At 45.2% G+C, this 20,623-nt stretch overlaps 1 protein-coding gene and 1 long non-coding RNA gene across 4 annotated transcripts in view; one reads left to right on the plus strand and one right to left on the minus strand.

Moving 5' to 3' along the window:
* Window positions 1-19,746, plus strand: part of LOC116945892 (uncharacterized) — a 46,227-nt gene extending 26,481 nt beyond the window's left edge. For both annotated transcript variants that reach the window (XR_004403388.2, XR_012945306.1), the window contains one exon: window positions 18,673-19,746. This is a non-coding gene — a long non-coding RNA (uncharacterized LOC116945892). The remainder of the gene's footprint in view (window positions 1-18,672) is intronic.
* ZNF469 (zinc finger protein 469) overlaps window positions 1-20,623 on the minus strand; it is a 146,699-nt gene that overhangs the window by 14,683 nt on the left and 111,393 nt on the right. The gene's annotated exons all lie outside the window — the stretch shown is intronic.

Genomic DNA, 20,623 nt, shown 5'->3' on the forward strand with positions numbered 1-20,623 from the left:
TTTCAACTTGTCCCCACCATAGAAATGTGGAGTTGCCTCTGCTGGCTTAGGGCCACCAATGGAGATGAGAGTTCCCAATGATCATCAAGCAGGGAGACACTTAGACCTATGACTGAATCGTGTTTTACGGATAAAGATTATTTTCATAGAACCAAAATTTTTAAAAAGTCAACATTTCTCGCTGCTCAAACGAGCATGAGACGGTTCTCATCTCCGTAAGCGACCACTGTCTGTGCTGAAATTATATATATATTCCTATGGCAGGTCCCATTCTCTCTCCTTGGCAGTCACTGTTATATGTGTGGATTGGATTAATAATTTCACTCTTAGTTCAAACATTTACGCATATTTGTAAAGTTGTATGGATGATGAATGAATCTCATGCAATAATTTGTTCCTACATTCCAGCAATTACAGTAAAATACCATTATTTATGAGATTATGAATTGCTAAACAACATTTTTTTCCTACGAACACATGCATCTTTCGCGTGTTAAAATAAATAGTTAACACCGGAATGGGGATTATGGGGTGTGGGTGGCGAATGAAGCATCATTGCCCTTTGAAAATTTGAAAAATCAATTTGATTCCATGGATTTCACAACTAAAGACTAAAACAAAGGGAATGCAGCGCGCATTTTAAAGTGGCCCACAGCACTCCTCCCTGACTCTCAACCCCCATCCCCAGCACGCGCACACATTCCACTAATGTGTGCAGTGCGCGGTACAATACAGCGAGTCCCCTAGCAGCGCGATATTAACCTGCAATAACCGCATTAATGCGAGAACAAATCGGTGAATGGCGGTAGTGTCCTCATCTACAAAGTAGCCATCTGCCGCTTAGCGCTCCCAAAAACTTGGAACGTGCGAGCGAGCCACTCGCAAGGGAGAGCTTGATTTTAAATCAGGCATTGCGAGCAATCAACGCTCCACGCCTTTAATTGCCGAGCCTCGCTGCCGGAGCACGGAGCCAAAAAGCGCGCGTCGCGACCCGGTATCAAACCCATTTCGCGCGCCGCAATCGTCGGAGGCTTTGCCAGCGGCGTCTTGGATACGGGGGGGGGGGGTGGGGGGGGCGTAAATTGCAATTAATCAAGGTACATTGATTTTACCAACAGCGTCGAGTTTTCAGGTGCAATTTTACCGCGGTGTTGCACGTACTAATATGCCACGTCTGAATTTGCTATGATTTCTGAACCGGCAAAAGTGCCAGTTATGTTGCAGGTTTGCCTAATGGAACATAATAAACATGCTATGAGCAGCATGATTCATTACCACTAATTAGAGGCTTTGCCATCTGCAGTGTCACACCTGGGAGAGATTTGGCTTCAAATTGCAATGCTTTGAATCACATTTTGGAACAAAAAAAATAAGAAATAAAACCCCCAAAAAACTCGGCGAATCATCACCCCGCTAACGAAAAATAAATAAAACAGCAGTCGCTCAAATGCATTTTGCATTTAAACTGTAGAAAATTTGGCAGTCAAATTCCAGCAAAGAGCTGTTTTTTATACAGTATGGCTTGTTTACCTATCACAAACATCTGTGCCTGGTCAAGTTACATGAAATCAAATCCTTGCATTATAGATTATTTTTAAGCCAGATGTTAGCTAAAATCTAGAACTGGTGGCTCTTACATTAACTATTTAAATTCAACGAAAAAAAAAACAGTGAAGGTAAGAGACACAAAATACCTTGTCCGTTTTATATATAAATAAAAATGAATTATGCTGATGACGATAATAAAAATGCAATTTTAAGAATGTTCTCCCTACTTGCTATGTATGACAGATGTCTTGCCAATAGTCACGTGACTTCCAACAACAACAAAAGTTTCTCTTTCCACCCTCTGATGTAAACCGTGCAACCGCCAAAGAATGCATGCCTTGCGCTGCCAAAACAGCTTGCGTAGATTTTTTTTTAATAAATGGTATTACCTAAGTAGAATTTCTCTCTCTCGTTCTCTCAGTCTCTCCCCCTTTGGACAGCTTTGTATGCAGAAATGGCCATTGTGGTTGAGGGCTGCACCAAAATTTTTCAATCAGACAAGTGTCAAGCTGCTTCTATGAGATTAAGCGGGCTTGCCGGGCGATTCGAAGGAAAGGCGTTTGCGTGATTAGAAATGTGAGCAGAAACCGGCGACGATACGCATCTAAATGCAAGGGTGTGTTTACCACTCAAGCGCGCTCGCCATTCGAGCTGGCCGGCTGCACGAGGAACAAAACGTCGGCAAACGCCGCTTATGTCCACCCGATGGGGATGACGTTTGCATGGGAAGGCGATGGATAACGAGGAGACGGTAGAATGCTTCTGGTGGTGGTGGTGGAGGAGGAGGAGGGGGAACAGAGGACAGAGGAGGAGTGGCGATGTTTGGCGTTAAGGGGGGGGGGGGAGGAGAGAAAGCTGATTTTTTTTAAAACAAAAGCCACATATGCCTCATTTGCATTTTTAATTCCAGAAAATTAATTAAAAAGTGTTTCAGCATTCGTGGTTATCGCGGTTCTCCACTGCCCACTCAGTGGTACGTCTAAACCCGGCGTGTCTTTGAACTTCAGCTAATTGTTAAGGTCGCTGGGATGGTGTCAGTGCGGCTGGCTTGATGTTTTTTTTCTCGAGCAAACAATGGGGCAGCTGTGAAGGCGGTTCTGATTACCGCCGGCTAATGAGGGGTATTTATTTCCAAGGCCACCCCTATCGGCTCTGGCAGATTCAGGCTCCAAGTCCCTTTGCAGGGGCGCACACGCATGCACACGCGCAAACACACGCGTGAAAACCCTACCAATTCCATCCGTCCTCACCCGCTACACACACAAGCGCAATCCTGCACCCTTTTTTTTTGGGTTTCAGTTCGCCTCTTCATCTTTTTCAAATGAACGCCTGCTTAATCCATATTCAGTCTTACTCGTGTTAAAATACTGGATTAGATTAGTGGCTCCCAGCTCCTGTGATGAATTGTGATAAAAGACGTGCCATCTGAAAACGCACACTTCCAGTTGCTGAGGAATCCAAACCGGTGGCCGAACCGCCACACCACCAAATGTGCGTCGGCATTTAAAAACAAATAAAATGTCAATTTCACAATTAGAAAACATCTAAGTAAAAATTTCACGTCTTTTCCGTCATGTGTTCCCTAAATTAAGAGAGCTATTCTGTACGCACGTGGGAAGGCCATTGGCTTTTGGGCGGCAGCGATAAATTAAGCACCTGCGATTGATCAAAACCCATCGTGAAATTACACCCGTTGCCCTACAACGCCAATGATAACCAGCACAAACATTCACGCATTCGATAACTGTGTCCAAATATCGATTTCATTTAGTCTGTCACTTTTCCCTGGAATCACCGCATTCTATGCCAAGGAAAAAAAAAGGAGGGTGGATAATGGATGGGTGGGAGGGGGAAAAAGTAGGGGAAAAAAATAAAGAAAAATAACATTATTGCCGCCATGGATGCTTATACGGCAGGCTCAGATTAGAGGCGTGTGGCAGAGCGGAGATAAAATATAATATGTAATTAACAGTGCGGGGTTTTGGGCCGAGCCCATTGAAATGCAAGTTTTGAAATGCACTGCCACGCCAGGCCTGTGTTTACGGCGAGATAACTGGAGTCTATTTGTTTGTGCCGTTTGCGTAAACACGAGTTCCGTCTCGCCTGCGCCCGCCTGTGCCCAATGCCCCATCAAGCCTCGGCGTCGGTCCCCCTCTTTCCGATTATTTTTGTTTACACGTGAATGACTAAGTCGATAAGTAGAGGGCAAAGAAGGAAATTAATAAAGTACGTGGAGTATTTAACCCCCCCCCCCCATAATCAATTGTCAATGCGCACATGATTTCTATTGTGTAAACATAATTTAACGTTGCCATATCGCAGGACCGTAGATTTACAGTATTAATAACTTTCAAGTTTTACGAGTGCTTGTCTTTGTTGCGCGCAGTGTAGCTGTAAAGTTGGGCTGTCATCTGAGACGGTTAACATTTCCCCCTAGATAAGTTTTGCAGCACAAACACACGCGAACACAATTTGGCGTGTGAAGGCTCGAGAACCGGGCACTGTCAGTGAGCACCTAGCAAGGCTGGCAAAGCACAGAAGGTGGCACAGGAAATTAGGGCAAGTACAGCTCTGCTGTCTCTTGGCCAATTAACTGCATTGGTGACCAACAAGCACACTCCATCAGGTGCTCATTATAGGCTTAGATGACCTATGCGAGGCTCAGCGCAGGTTCGGAATTACAGTTCAAGCTGAATTGCAACATGCCCAAGCGATGAACCTGGGTCACTGGGATTGTAATGCAGTGTGAACCTAAACATAAACAGCATACGCTCAATACACGTGGTCTGGATACTCAAGGGAAGCGTTGAAGCAGTGTTCATCTCTACGTGCAGCCCGAAACCAGCGGTGGAAATTCCACATCCCGATGTTGGGGAACACAGCTCCTACGTAGGATAACCATTGATTTAAAAAAAAGTGGTAATACAGTGAGGAAAAAAAGTATTTGATCCCCTGCTGATTTTGTACATTTGCCCACTGACAAAGAAATGATCAGTCTATAATTTTAATGGTAGGTTTATTTGAACAGTGAGAGACAAAATAACAACAAGAAAATCCAGAAAAACGCATGTCAAAAATGTTATAAATTGATTTGCATTTTAATGAGGGAAATAAGTATTTGACCCCCTCTCAATCGAAATATTTCTGGCACCCAGGTGTCTTTTATACAGGTAACGAGCTGAGATTAGGAGCGCACTCTTAAAGGGAGTGCTCCTAATCTCAGCTTGCTACCTGTATAAAAGACACCTGTCCACAGAAGCAATCAATCAATCAGATTCCAAACTCTCCACCATGACCAAGACCAAAGAGCTCTCCAAGGATGTCAGGGACAAGATTGTAAACCTACACAAGGCTGGAATGGGCTACAAGACCATTGCCAAGCAGCTTGGTGAGAAGGTGACAACAGTTGGTGCGATTATTCGCAAATGGAAGAAACACAAAAGAATTGTCAATCTCCCTCGGCCTGGGCTCCATGCAAGATCTCACCTCGTGGAGTTGCAATGATCATGAGAACGGTGAGGAATCAGCCCAGAACTACACGGGAGGATCTTGTCAATGATCTCAAGGCAGCTGGGACCATAGTCACCAAGAAAACAATTGGTAACACACTACGCCGTGAAGGACTGAAATCCTGCAGCGCCCGCAAGGTCCCCCTGCTCAAGAAAGCACATATACATGCCCGTCTGAAGTTTGCCAATGAACATCTGAATGATTCAGAGGACAACTGGGTGAAAGTGGTGTGGTCAGATTAGACCAAAATGGAGCTCTTCGGCATCAACTCAACTCGCCGTGTTTGGAGGAGGAGGAATTCTGACTATGACCCCAAGAACACCATCCCCACCGTCAAACATGGGGGTGGAAACATTATGCTTTGGGGGTGTTTTTCTGCTAAGGGGACAGGACGACTTCACCGCATCAAAGGGACGATGGACGGGGCCATGTACCGTCAAATCTTGGGTGAGAACCTCCTTCCCTCAGCCAGGGCATTGAAAATGGGTCGTGGATGGGTATTCCAGCATGACAATGACCCAAAACACACGCCCAAGGCAACAAAGGAGTGGCTCAAGAAGAAGCACATTAAGGTCCTTGAGTGGCCTAGCCAGTCTCCAGACCTTAATCCCATAGAAAATCTGTGGAGGGAGCTGAAGGTTCGAGTTGCCAAACGTCAGCCTCGAAACCTTAATGACTTGGAGAAGATCTGCAAAGAGGAGTGGGACAAAATCCCTCCTAAGATGCGTGAAAACCTGGTGGCCAACTTCAAGAAATGTCTGACCTCTGTGATTGCCAACAAGGATTTTGCCACCAAGTACTAAGTCATGTTTTGCCACCAAGTACTAAGTCATGTTTTGCAAGGGGTCAAATACTTATTTCCCTAATTAAAATGCAAATCAATTTATAACATTTTGACATGCGTTTTTCTGGATTGTTTTGTTGTTATTCTGTCTCTCACTGTTCACATAAACCTACCATTAAAATTATAGACTGATCATTTCTTTGTCAGTGGGCAAACGTACAAAATCAGCAGGGGATCAAATACTTTTTTTCCCTCACTGTAATTGTACCAACTCCAAAAGGATGATGGGCTGAATTTGTCACCTTGGGCTTGTGAGTTGCATGCTCTGATCACAGTACTCCAGCCAGACATGTCTTTACACATACACCACTTATACATGAGGGATGTGATCCCAGTTTCCAGATCAATCTGAATAAACAGAAAATCGGGCCGAAAATATGACATTTCAGACGGTTCAAAATAGATTAGAACTCATACTAATGTGATGTCACGCGACGTGATTGTGACCGATATGTGACATCACGTTTCCTTTGATTATTGAAATATTGAAATATTTTCGGTAAATTATTGTCTTACTGATGGCGTGTCACGTACAAAATTGTAATTCAATTATGCATATTGAAAACGTATTCGAGTGTTATTACATCTGGCGTATAAACAATGAAAGACATGAACATCGTATACATTCAAGTCTGAAAATGTTAAATCAAATTGAAAATTGGTTCCTAAAAGTAAAAAAAAATCTGATTCCCCGAAAAATTTAATCTGCAACTCATCCCTAGTACAGTGCAGTACAGTACATGTATAATACACAATTACTTTTTCAGAGTTTGCACATCGTAACATGCACACGTGCCCTGTTAAATTCGATTTCAATGCTGCAATTGCTTGAATTTGCACTGTGCCAAAAAGTAGGAAACATAAAACGGAGTGGCGCGCGCAAAAAAAGAATGTACAAATAATGTATATTATTATTATTATTTTGTTTATTAACAGTCGGAATCCCTTTCAGATTGAGATCTGTGCGTCCTCCGTCGAAGCTGGATCGCGTTCTTTCGCCGTCGCCTGCAAAGTGCGTGCAGCTGGGATGGGCAGGAACGAATTTATTGTGGCGGCTTTGTGTATCTGAAGCCTGTGTAATGTTACGTCGAGTCCGGAAGAGAGGGGAAGCGGCTGAGAGTTTGTTGCATGGCCAGACAGAGGGACAGAGACGAAGAGGCGAAGGCATAGACAAAGACACCGAGAGACAACGACAAACGAAAGTAAACAACAGGACGCGCAGATGGACGGACGAACAAGGAAGATAAATAGCGACATACTGATGGACAAAGATAAAATATAGACACAGAGAGAGAGGGAGAGAACAGGGAGACCCGGTGACAAAAGTCAGGGTTTTATATGGACAGATGGACCGATAGAGATAAAGAGACAAAGATACACACTGATGGACGGACTGACAGACAGACAAAAGGCCTACAAACATACTCTCACTTACAGAACGACAGAAAACACACGCAAAAAAAAAGAGAGAGAGACAAAGGGGAGCATAGAGATGGCCAAATATAAGATAAAGAGACACAGAAGAGGAGACAAAGACAGATGGACAAATTAGACAAAGGAAGATGGAGAAGATAGATGCTAGATGCATAAGAGACAGACGACTGACAGATACGAGACTGCCAGATCCAAGTAAAGGCACAGAAACTGAAACATTCCTTAGTTGACCGCATTACCACCCATTTATTCCAGTGTGACAATAATTTATAAGACATATAAGTCTTCAGTTACTTACCCGTGAGTCTATACTTTTCTCTTACAAGGCCCTTTGGGAAACTTTACACTTACGCTTTTGAGTCATATCTGTACCCCTGGGTAATAGTGCGGCCCTGAAATGACTATGCACACGCTAAAAGGCAGGACTCCATAGCACACTTACTCTTGCGGATTACCATCGACACTGGTAAAGTGTGCTCATTTCCTCCATAGACGATGATCGTGATAAAATCATTAGAAATCCGAGCAGAGAACCGCCACACATAAATCCTCCACTTAACCATTTGACTACTGCAAATGCATCGTCCCTATCGAGGGAGGGCCACATTAAGTTCAATAAAATCCACTAATCGTAGGCCTTTTAATCAACAACAAAAAAAAGCGTGTATCTTTAATTGACGGGACGCTGCCTTGGCGTAGTGGAATGGCACGCGTGGACCTTGCAATCCAGAAGTCGCCGGTTGGATTTGACATCCAGGGCGCGGCGGTTGGAACAATAGGGCGAGCTTCTGAAATCGCGGCATCGGTCACGGAGAACTTTCACCACTCGCTCACATGTTATCAATACAGATGAGTGCTGCTCCAACCCATGAGAACCAATAGAGATATAGTGTGTTATGTGCATCGTGTATATATATAGAACCAGAAGTGTCAAAAAAGAGAAAGGGTAAAACGACGTCAGGATTGTACTGAACCCAATCAAATGCGCCACATTGGCCCAACGTCGGGCCACTGTCGCACGTTTTACTGGGTAGTTGTACTCCTTTTAATGTCCCGATATTGATGATGGGCGGAGTCGACCCCCCCCCCTCCCCCAAGTGGGTTCGATACCCCACGACTCTCTCATTGGGCCTCAATGATCTGTTCCTTGGCACTGCAGCACCCAGTCGGTTGTAACGGCGGCGATGATGATGAGGATGATCGCGATGATGATGATGATGTCTAGTATAGCGCGATGTGTGCAGGTCGATAAAGCATGCGACGAAGACACGCGGCGATGCGCCTCGTGTACGGGAGCGTCACGGGTCTTTAAAAAAATAAAATCCGCGAGTTAATAGAGAGCGGCGTTTGTTGATACTGTGCCCGCAATATATTGTTATGGCAGCTGAGATGGGGTCATGAGGGGGTCAACCTTGAACTTTAGAGGCGATGGCTCCTTGGGGATTAAGTCAGTGTGTTTCTGCGTGTATGTATGTATGTGGTGGGGAGCAGTAGTGTAGCTGTTTAACACACTGCGCTACGGAACCAGAGATCCGAGTTTGATTCCCACTCACGGTCCGTGGCATCCCCTTTGGTAGACTCGGCCTCAAATGAGTACCTGGTGTAGTGTGTAAACATAGCTATTAGGGATACAAAGGCGGCCGGGCGTGGTGTTGGCCATCCACCACCTCGCGTGTCCCGCCGGCCTTCATATGTGCTCCCTAACAGCACTTGCCCCAACAATCTGTTAAGGCTACATGGGGTTTTTTTGTCTTTGTGTATGTAGTGGGGAGTGGTCGTGTAGTGGTTAGCAAACCGTGCTACAAACCCGGCGACTCTAATTCAATTCCTGCTCACGGCCAATTATAGTGGCGATTATTTTAACCCGATCCTGGGCCTCCACTAGGTAGACTCAGCCTAAAATGAGTATCTGATGTGGGCGTGTGAACTGTAGCACTGGGGAAACAAAGGTGGCTGGGCATAGCAATTTCCACACCATCCATTCACAACTCGCTAACAGCCCTTGCCCCAACAGTCTGTATTGCTATCGCGGGGTCTTGATGTTTATCACAGTGAAGTCAATTAGCGTGCAATAATGTAACGTGTATACCGCTTCGTGGGTACTCAACTGTGGTTGTCTTCTGAAGAGCAAGCGGCCTGCACAGCTCTTTGTCAATCTACTGCTAGACAAAGTTTAATCTACGGCAATGTGAAATTTTCACCACTGGCTCAGAGCAGCCAATAAACATCAGTGCCGCTGCAAATCATGAGAACCAACAGAGATGCATTATGCATGTGCATCATGCACATAGGGTATTCCAGAGCCAGTTCGGCGATCACCTGCCACTGGTATTTGCCGTGGCTGGGAAATGACCTCACATCGCTGAGTTCATAGCACAGTGTGCTCACCACTGTGCAACCACTCTACCCCAGCCTCACCACCATAGAATCGTGGAATTCCCACCAATGGCTCGGTGCCAGAAATGGAGATGAGCACCATCCCATGGAAGGCCAATTTGAACAGAGAGACACCTTTACATCGACTTTCGTACTTACAGCATGTCTATCAAGGTATTCAACTACATATCTATAATCATGTCCGCCCTCCATTGACACCATTGCTTGGTGTCCTATAGAGCTGTAGTCTCAGTTTCCTGGATCCCAGCCTCCAGGAACTTAGGCCCAGGACACGAGGAATCTCCGAATTCTCGCGGCTTCACATGTGAAGAGCGCTGTGTATTCGCCCTCCATACCGCGTCTCCCGCCGCCGGTATGAGTTATGAGCGGTTCCCAGCATATTCGCCGTTTCCTTTTGTCAGCAACAAAACCACGTTTGAGATCCGTAAGTCATCCTTGCCAACAAGCAATGATTGAATGCATTCCTTCCTTGGCTCATTGGCATTTGGTTCTTAATGATAAGAGTTCACTTTTCCCAAGAGCACTGCATCCTGCTCCGGCTATCTTTATTCTATCAGTGCGTCCATAATCCATCTTGAATTGGGGGCGCTAGATACACTCCATCTCTTGTTTTCACGAGAAATGATGGAGCTCTCGTTTACATGGGCATCATAGGCAGTGCAGTGCCTGGGGTTTACGTCCAGGTTACAGTCAAAGTCAAGTCAAAGAACCTCCCTGCTTAAACAAGCATCAGGGTGGTGCTCATCTCTGTGGGTGGCCATCGTGAGTCAATGGTAGACATTCCGCATTGCCATGGTGGTGGCCAGTCTATTCAATGGATGACCACTGTTGACGTCCCGTAAAGTAGTGATCGTTTTTTCGACCATTGAGAGATGATGGGCAAGGTCAACCCACGAACAGGACTTAACCTCAAAGCCTTCCGATTGTGAGTTATTTGTCTACACGGGAAGGGTTAGTGAGGTTAAGTGTCGAGGTCACGTGATTAGGGTGGAGGTTAATATTTAATTGGCTAGGATAGGTCATTCGATAGCACAGTAAACATTTAGTTGTACTTTTTTGACGACAACTATTATGATAAATGGTAATGTTTTTGCTGTCATCATCATCATCCATAACATTTTTCATTATCATCATCAGCTCTATCATCAATAACAACAATTTTGCAATCATCATTGCATACAGTTTCATTGTCATCAAAAACAATGTAATAATTGATCATCCCTATTACGGTGGCGACGACGACGATGATAATCATCCTCACCATCCATCTGGTGTAGGTAAAATGAGTACCACCCTGGTGAGGCTGCACCACTCAATGGGAAAACAACGCTTGTTGTTGTCGTCGAGACAGACTGGTCTCTGCCATGACAACGTAGAATTTCCACCGCCGGCTGAACACCACCAACAGATAGGAGAGCGCCACCCAATGGCCTCGCGACGATGTCCAGCAATGTTGGAATTAAGCCCCAGCTGCAAAGGCACACTTTGAGGGATCAATGTGAACATTCTCACTACAGCCACACAAATCTCTTTTTGCCAATGCCCCTGTCCATTGGTAAACATGTTATGCGCATCTGCTATGCATTACCATTAACTCATTGGATATGCAATTGTGGCTGAACCTTGTCAATGGCTCAGGAGTGCAGGACAATGCGTTGATGGTGACTTTGCCTTGTTTTTTTGTGTTTTTCCTGTAATTACCCCCCGCGTTTTTTTTTGCAATAAGCATAAATCTCTGGCCAAATCGATTCAGCCTTTACACTTATAATGGTAACGTTGTGCAGTGAATGCGATTGTAAATGCACACTGTGTGATGCAGTGTTATGATTTTCAATTGTTGCCACATTCGCCCGTTCCTTTGTTCGTCTCCGTGTTGTTGACGCGTGTTTCCGTTTGCCTCCGTTTAGATTTATTTTTAGATTTCTGCAAGGGCCAGGTACAATAGGGGACTGTTCCATGCGATGATTCAAACGGAGGGCCCCATGCTAAAATGATAATAATGTCGATAGAAACACAACTACTGCAATAGTTAGATAGTTTTTTTGCTTGCTATAAATTAGGGATGTTAGCAAATAAAGGAATTGAAGCAGAGCAAAACAAAGTTTGAAGGACGAGAAAAGTTTTAATTTAAATAACAACCCTAGATTATCTGTCAACTGTGTGGTTTTTACAATTACTGTTCTGTGTTTAGGTTTATGGAGCATTATAGAAGCTCCACGTATCAATGTATTTATAAATGCATGGGACAGGTATTTTTTCTGGATGAATTGCACTTCAGAAGAACGAAAACAAATCCATAAATGCTGGACGCATACAAAAGAGAGCACATTTTGCATTGCTATGAATACAACGGCATATTGCCGTTTGGCTCAAATGAACATTGGGGTGATATCTCTTTGTTAGCTTCAAGGTTGTGGTGGAAATTCCACATTCCCTGAGGAATGATGGGCTGAGTCAACCCCTGACTGGGACTTGAACTCATGCTCTCATGATCTTTCAATCCTGAGTCAAGTGATAAATTATCGATACTCTTATTAATAACGTTAATATTGTAATCTAAGGCTTGCAGTGTGCCCCCCCCCGCCCCCGAGTACAATTTCCATTCCTTCAGCTCCATGACCAGGTGGCGATTAGCTATGTGGGTTTAACCAATGTCTACATGTTGACAAGGACATTCTAAGGCTCTGAATGTAATGGCTAATCAGGCTCAAATCGATCACACAATGCAAATGTTCCGTCATCATCAATGTAAGTTTGATGCTGCAAAACAGACTACTCTGTTCTCGAGGTCATGAGAAAGTAAAACATACCCAACACAACTTTGGGGTGATTCTGAAAACAAGTAAAAAGGTGTTTTATAATGAGAAGAATACAGTACTGTGGAGAGCCATCTCCGAGGAGGATATTATGAATATTTTTGCTTTAAAACGGGGAGATTTGTCGGCTGGCGATGCTTTCTATTCTCTGGGTGGTAACGCATCGCTGTGTGTCTTAAAATACGGAGCACAGTGGACTCGTTCCTCATTGAGTCTCAACTCTTTTGTGCAGGGGTTTGGGTACTGCTTGCGACTATTAATCGAAGCATTGACGAGAGCATTATGGGGTTTTTTTTTGGTTTGTTCGCAATGACGCAGCGAGCGTCGGCAATGTGGGAAAGGAAAGTGAAATGTTGGAGGGGGCTGATCCATGACGTTTTATTGGTAACGTGCTAATAGTGGCAGGAGTAATATTACGATTATTCACGTGGAATAATAATCACACTGCAGCGAATGTAGTGTCACAACAAGTGTAATGAATACACAGTGCATCCATTCTTTATGACATATTGTACGTAAGAATGCCTCGTGAATAAAAAAAAAACCTTGATAAAATGCTCGTTCATGAGTCAATACCATATTTTGACAACTTTGCCTCTTTTGAAAATGTATATTCTGCTTCAATGACCTAAAATGGCCAGAATGCTCAAGAAAGCCATTCAGCCAAACGAATCTCATTAGCTCCCATACTTATGCATGGAATGTTGAAAATTCAAGACATCTATCTGATCTTTAATTGAATATGGCTCCGTGCCAACAACATAACTCGTCGTGTAAAGGAGGTTGTAAATAAATAAATAAGCAAATAAAGAAAGGCACTTGCCATATTCCGCTATAATTAATCATTAGCATAATTATTGGCGTCGCATATGTGATGGTTGTTTGAAAAGTCTGCGGCACATATTATACAGAAGCTGCACCGCCTCTTTGCAATGTGGGACATTAACGGATCGATGAGTACAGTGAACATGTTTGTGATAAATAGTGGAACAGTCCAGATGCAATGTTGCAATGTGAAGCTAACAATAATAATCATTGACCATCATCACTACCGCCCTTTTATTTACTCGGGAAAGCCCTGCCGAATCTCCACCTCTCTCTCTCTCTATGGAGGTTCTGGCAGAGATTCGCGATTGGCGTTCGCCTACTCGTTGCAGAGATTCGCGATTTGGAATCCGGCAGCCCACCCTGGTTGACACTGCGGGTGCGTTGACCTTCCAATGCGCACATGTTAGTGCTTCTCGGTGGACGTTAAAGATCCCGTGATGTCATGCGAAATGAGTAGGCCATTGCGTGCCAGGTATCTTGGTCTAAATGAGTAAAAGCCAATTTTTGGTTTACACATTGGGATTTCACATAGCGATCATTGCCTCGTATTTGCAGACTAATGCCCATTCACAGGGCTAGGTGCAAAGTCATCGTGTACGAGAAGAGACAGCTGCTACTGGGGGTGTCCCTTTCAAATATTTCAGACGAGATGTAAGCCACTTATTACATCGCTTAAAGGCTACTTCATCAAAAATAATTTAATGGAAGAAAACCAAAAAGATGACTTTCATTGTTATTCATTTCTGAGTAATTTTGCATCAACAGTGGATGAATGCTGCTGCTGCTGCTGCTGCTGGAAGTTTGTGGGCCAAGCGGTCTCAATTAAGGGACTGGATGGAAAGCGAAAGATTTTTGGGAGAAAACTGAAGTGCCACAATAAATGGCACGCTTGCGATAGGAGAGGCGAGCACACAATGACCAATACAGACAAGCGAACCACCTCATAATCACAACGTTTTGAACACGCGAATAATTTAATTCAGACGCCAATTAAACAAAAAAGAGTTTTACCTAGAAAAAACTTTTAAAACAATGAATGTGAGCAAACACACTCTTCCATTTTGATCGAGACATCCTAATGAAACACCTTTTGTTCAAATTACTGCTTTTATAGTTCAGATACCAAGGGCCACTGAACACGCACAATGGCTAGGAATGAAACCCATATAGCTGCACCAAAATACACTGCACTATGCTGCACGCGCACACACAAATCTGCAGCCACCGTTCACCACGAAGAGGTGGTGGTGCCATCACGATGGTGTCGTGCCTGTGCCAGGCTAGGTGCACTTTAATGCCTGGTGATGTGGTGAAAGCTGATTGAGAGGAAATTGCAGGGCAGACTCAGATGTTATGGGTTAACTTGCTAGGGGTGACCAAAGACAAATATTTTTCTCATCTAGCCTCAGCAGACTTTTCGGGCAAGTGCTGTTAGCGAGCACCTATGAAGGCCGGCACGGCTCACGAGGGAGTGGGTGGCCAGCACCATGCTCAGCCTCCTTTGTCTCCCCAGTGGCGATATTTACACTTCGCGCCAGGTACTCATGAGGCCGAGTCGACCGATAGGGGAGGCCCAGGAACGATTCAGATAATCGTCACTTGTTGTTGGTGGCCGAACTCGGCTCGCCGGCTTTGTAGCGCAGCGCGCTCAGCGCCTGCACCACCGCTCCCCGCACGCACCAGCACACGCATAGAGGGGCGAGCGCCCCTGTAGTCGCCACGAGGGCTGAACGATTTGGGGAAAATATCTTATTGCGATTTTTCTGACAGATTTTGCGATTGCGATTTGATTTGCGATAAAAAAAATTGTTCAAGTCAAGCTTCAGTTCAATATTCACTGTGTAATAGATTTCAAACACGTGATGGAGCGTTACCACGTGATCCCATCAAAATATGAACTGCTCTATATATTCTAATGCAAGGATGACAACTTAAAAAATATATGAATTGCTTCCAACATGTGTTTATCAAAATGTTTCAATTGAAATAGAACAATCAAACATAGAACAATTGTTAAGTTCAATAGATAAAGTTATAATAACAAAACAAAAAACAATTCCAATGAGAAAGTAATAAGACTTTTGAAAATCGCAAAAAAATCGCAGCCATTGCGATTTGCCACCGTCCAGCGGCTGCGCGTTGATGATGTGACGAGCACTTCGGCAATTGGAATGGCAATGAGTATTATCGACACAGCACTGCCACCTACAGCACACCATGCGTGCGTAGCACCTGTGAACGCTCGCCGGATTTATGGGAATTCGTTGCACGAACAGTGAATTCTGTTGCGGTGCCTCATCATAAGGCGAGGGCAAAGATCCCTGGCCAGGCTGATCGGTCATGTGCTATTAGCAAGCATCTATTACGGGCAGTACAGAATGCAGGTTGGGATACCGCTGCCAGAACTGTGAACCAGTTGCTTTTGTCTTCCCAGTTCTCACGTCAACATCATCATCATCATGAGCCGTGATCTATCCACGATGACAATCCTATGCACCACAGATGGTATACGAGAGACCAATTCCAGGTGTATATAACAGTCTCCTGTGGTTCTGTGTATGACCAGTAGGCAACTCCGAGGTTACTGATGTTGTAACACAATCAGCATCATTTTCACAGATTTACAAGCAATGACAAAGATGCCCCTTATAGCTTTCACAGACTGTTGGAGCAAGTGCTGTTAGCGAGAACATATTACATCCGTGAAGGCACACGCAAGGGGCGGGTGACCACAACCACGCCACCACCACCACCACCACGCCACCACCACCACCACGCCCAACCACCAGTGTCTCCCCAGTGGTGATGTTGACATAGTGCTCCAGGTACTCTTTGGAGGTTGAGCCGGCCGAGGGGAGGCCCAGGCAGGGGCGGCCCCTTCACATTGGTGGTCTCCTAGGGTGCCAAGTTAAGTGGGGCGCCAAATTCGAGGGAAAAAAATATATATATAACAAAGATGTTTATTTTTAACTCCCGTGCACGTGCAGAGAGAATATGAATGATTAATTTCTCAACATTTCTGAGAATGTATTGGCTGGATAGACGGGCGGGCAAATTTGAATAATTATTCCTCTGTTTAAAAAAAAACATACGCTTGAAAAACATTAAACGGAACAGGGGAGCAAAATGTTTCCCAGTTTACCAAAAAACCTCAGCCGAGATCTGTCCTTGGGGTTTGGGGGTGTGGGAGCGACGCTTGCGTGTTTCCCAGAGGGCGCCAGTTTCTGGCAGCAGCGAGTCGAGGCCCTCCCCCCTGCCCCCCGGGCCTAGGATGAGTTCATAAATTGTGTTGGCTCGTGTTGGCTCATGGCCAACACGAGTCACGGGTATTTGAACTGGACTCAGGTCGCTGAGTTTGTAGCGCAGCGAGTGAACCGCGAGACAACCGCTCCCCATTCACTGAGTGCGGCACGTTCACACACACACATACACCACAACATTTTTTCATTTCACCACTCACGTATTGGTGGGCCAAGTTCGATTCATCACTCTTAATTCATTAACATGGGGAAAAAAACACATACAGCTGAGTGTAATGGGGCATGTCTGTAATCAATATACTTTGACGAGTGGAGGAGGGGGGGTTGTTGGATCACACAAAGATTAAGCAAAAGTATGTCAGACCGTTTCCTCCAATAAACAATAACGCTCCATGGGGGGAGACGTGGCTGGGTGGCTCTGGCATCAGAGGACCGAGCTGACGCTGCTGCAATCTGGAGTTCAAATCTGGGTTGCAGCCACCCGTGATTAAATCAAGTTCTCAAGTGTGGCGAATGAAACTTTAAATGCAAAAAAAGTTTCAACTGAATTACAGCTTGGATCATTTTTTTGTTAAATATATTGGATTGACTGTTTGGAAGGGAATGTGGTTAAGTGCACCCCCCCCCCCCCACTCAAGGTGCACTTGGGGGGGGGGGGCAGGGGGAGAGCCTAAACCACCACCACCATCATCACCACCACCACCACGGAAACTCCGGTAATCCGCACATAGCGGCATTGGCGGGACGTCGAACAAAGACGGCCACCGCATCGCGCGCATTCCGACACGCTTCTTCGGCCGTCTGGAACGCTCTCCCTTCCGATCTTACAGGAGCCACTGGAGCTGTGCACTTTCCAATCTAAATTGACAACTAAATTCTTGAGAACTCCTTTTTGTATTTCGTTTTTTGCCCTTCCCCCACACCTCCTATTTGCACGGTTGGCTACGTAAGGCGCGAAAGAAGTTCAACTTACGTAAGTACAAGGTGTGTGGATAAGAGGAAATTTGAGGGGATCTCAATAGTAGTTTTGTGACATCTACTTCCCCTGGCCGTTCTCTAACATGGGGTGATGTACTGCCCTGTGAGAGTTGGCAAGAGGTATTTCGTGTCACGGCCTTGTCCCAGTAGTATGACTATGATTGGAGTGTATATATTATAACTTCTTCCGCACAGTACCTAGCCAACTGTGCTAATCGTTGGTGCCAACCGTGCTCAAAAAGATTACTCAATTAGGAATTGGACAAACATCCCGAACAGGAATTGACACAGTGGGTGAATTAATAACTAATCATTATTATTTTTACCTATAGAGGAAACAACAAAAAATACGACATTTTAAACACATTTGAGAAAAGATAATAATATTTTTAATTAATTATGTAGCAATGCTTCATTTCAGTTGCCGGATAAAGAATGTTAAATCCCACTGGGTCATAATGCACCAGGTGTGGGGACAGCGTAGGTTTTGTGCTGGCATAAGAGCAATATTTGAAGTCAAACATATTCTAGAAATGTTTCATTAAAATATTTTAATGAGCATGCGGACTACGCACACACACACACCGAGATAGTGTGAGAAACATTAAAGGATGTGATGTATCCACAACACGCTATGTGATGTGGTTGCAGGAATTGTGGATGTTTTCCCAAGTTAGCAATTTCCTTGCATTAATGTCCATCTAAAGTCTTCCGCTTGATCCACAGGGAGAACTGGCAGTGGTCACACAATTAAGGCTGAATCATAACCGACGACTGGACTTACTTAATAAATATTGTACGACACGGATTTCCCTAGTAATTGTGCCCAGGGGCATCGCTGGGAATGTTATAAACGAGCGATTGGTGTCATATTACTTTCAAGGTTAATTCAAATGTTGTCCAAAATGTAAAATTGCATGTGAAGTGTGCGAGCTCGCTGCATGCACTGTGCGTACAAAGCCCCATTGCGGCGGCAGCAAAAAGAGTTTTGGGGTTCGATTCGTGACTCGGGAACTTTTCTGTGCAGGGTTTATTTGTTCTCTCCTGGTCTGCACAGGTTCCTCCTGCGTCGTCCTCCCGGTTCCCCCCGCTCTTCTACAGATCCATCCACATGGATGGAGTTGTGAGACACATGCAACGCCCAGAAGCGACTCATCGTCGCCGACACAACAGTTGAGGTCGCTGGCTTCGACCCTCTCGAAGGAACGAAATCCGCACAGGGTAACACGATGCGGGGGGGGGGGGGGGTGACGCCATGGCCACCCACTTCACGAGTAGACAATGAGGGAAGTGACCCCAAGTGCGAGGCTGGGGCCATGAGTCCCGGACCGCAGAGCGTCGCGCATCGACGTGCCCTGCTCTGACCATCTGTTGTCGGCAGGCGTTTAATTTCTCCGCTTTGGCATCTCAGGAAGCCACGGAGCGGATCGCCAAACTCGACGTCCCACTGTAACATTTGTCAACGTCACACAAAATGAGATTTCCCAAAAATAAATGTACACACGAATATGAATTGCCTACAAATTCCTCGCGTGGCAATCATCGCAGACTCACGCCCATCGCTGAGCCAGGTGCCGAGTCACCTTGTGCTGCACAGGGTCAGCTGCCAATAGGGGGCTCTGCGCTCTGATATATTTAGTTTTGTGATAGTCTAACGACATAAATGAGCCGTCCTATGGCGCCTGTGGGTGTACTGCACATAGGGGCTCGCGGAGGTCGGGTCAGGACATGACAGTCTGTGTGAACCCGCGAGAGCACTTGACGGGACGAGGGGGCATGGGGACCCCCAGAAGGGGGTGAGCGGGCCACGTAATGTGGACCCAGAGCCTCCGCGAAGGATCGCTCTAGAAGATATAAGCCCAGTCCCGAGAGGGAGCGGGGCTGTTCGACCCGGGAATGATCCTCGCCCGTCGGTCTCCGCACACGACGACACGACGGCGTGTCGGCTGTTCTGGTTCAACCATCTAGAGATTCCGTTCAAGTGGTTAGGTGGTTACGAACGGTGGCCACCACCTTACGTAGTTAACCCGTAATGCACATAGTTGCCCGGAATGTACAGAGTTAACCTCGGGACTTTGAGTAGTTGTTGGTTGTGTTCGTGGTTCAAGTTGTGTCAGTAAATAAACGTGTTCCCTCCAAGACCTGGTGTGCGCCTGATTAGAACCCACTACAATAGTATGCACAACTTTTGGCTCAACATTGGTTTAACTCGACGAGAGAAATTTCCCCGCATATTCTTGACATTGTTAGAGAATTGCTTTTATATTTTTCTGGCTGCGACATGTTTGTTTTTCCCACGATGTCCGACGTTTCGCTCCACGTGCTTGCAGATTCTTGTTCAACACGTGCAGCAAAATGTCGGACATTACATACTGACTACATTGGAGAGATGGACGGTACAACTTTCAGTAACCTACGCAGTAACACGATTGGCTGTTCAACTAACACAAAACAGGGGTTAAAACGTGTTAGACTTTAGGAATAGGTTTTACCCTTTTAACTGGCACAAAAACTGACACCTTTATTCAAGGCATCATGTTTGCAATAACCACAACACAAGCAGTCAAAATGCAAACAAATAAGACAACTCTGATAATAATATGCACTGTCCTTGAATTTTATTGGTGTTGGACCAGAAGACGCCAAAAGGCGTACAACTCGAGTTGTACGCCTTTTGGCGTCTTCTGGTCCAACACCAATGGAGACTAGGCTCTAAGAAAAGCTGACTCGGGTGTGGACCAATCAAATTCGACAGTGCATATTATTATCAGAGTTGTCTTTTTTGTTTGCATTTTGACTGCTTGTGTTGTGGTTATTGCAAACATGATGCCTTGAATAAAGGTGTCAGTTTTTGTGCCAGTTAAAAGGGTAAAACCTATTCCTATACCTTGTTACTGGCAAAGGAGGTCTCATAGTGTTAGACTTTGTCCATGCAGCACATGGATGTGTAAGCCCTCTGTCATGATATTTACTTATGATGATTGTCATGAACGTCTGCACGATATTCG

Source organism: Petromyzon marinus, chromosome 25 (assembly GCF_048934315.1).
Source record: "Petromyzon marinus isolate PM22_M1 ecotype Great Lakes invasive population chromosome 25, UKy_Petmar_22M1.pri1.0, whole genome shotgun sequence".
NCBI lineage: Eukaryota > Metazoa > Chordata > Hyperoartia > Petromyzontiformes > Petromyzontidae > Petromyzon > Petromyzon marinus.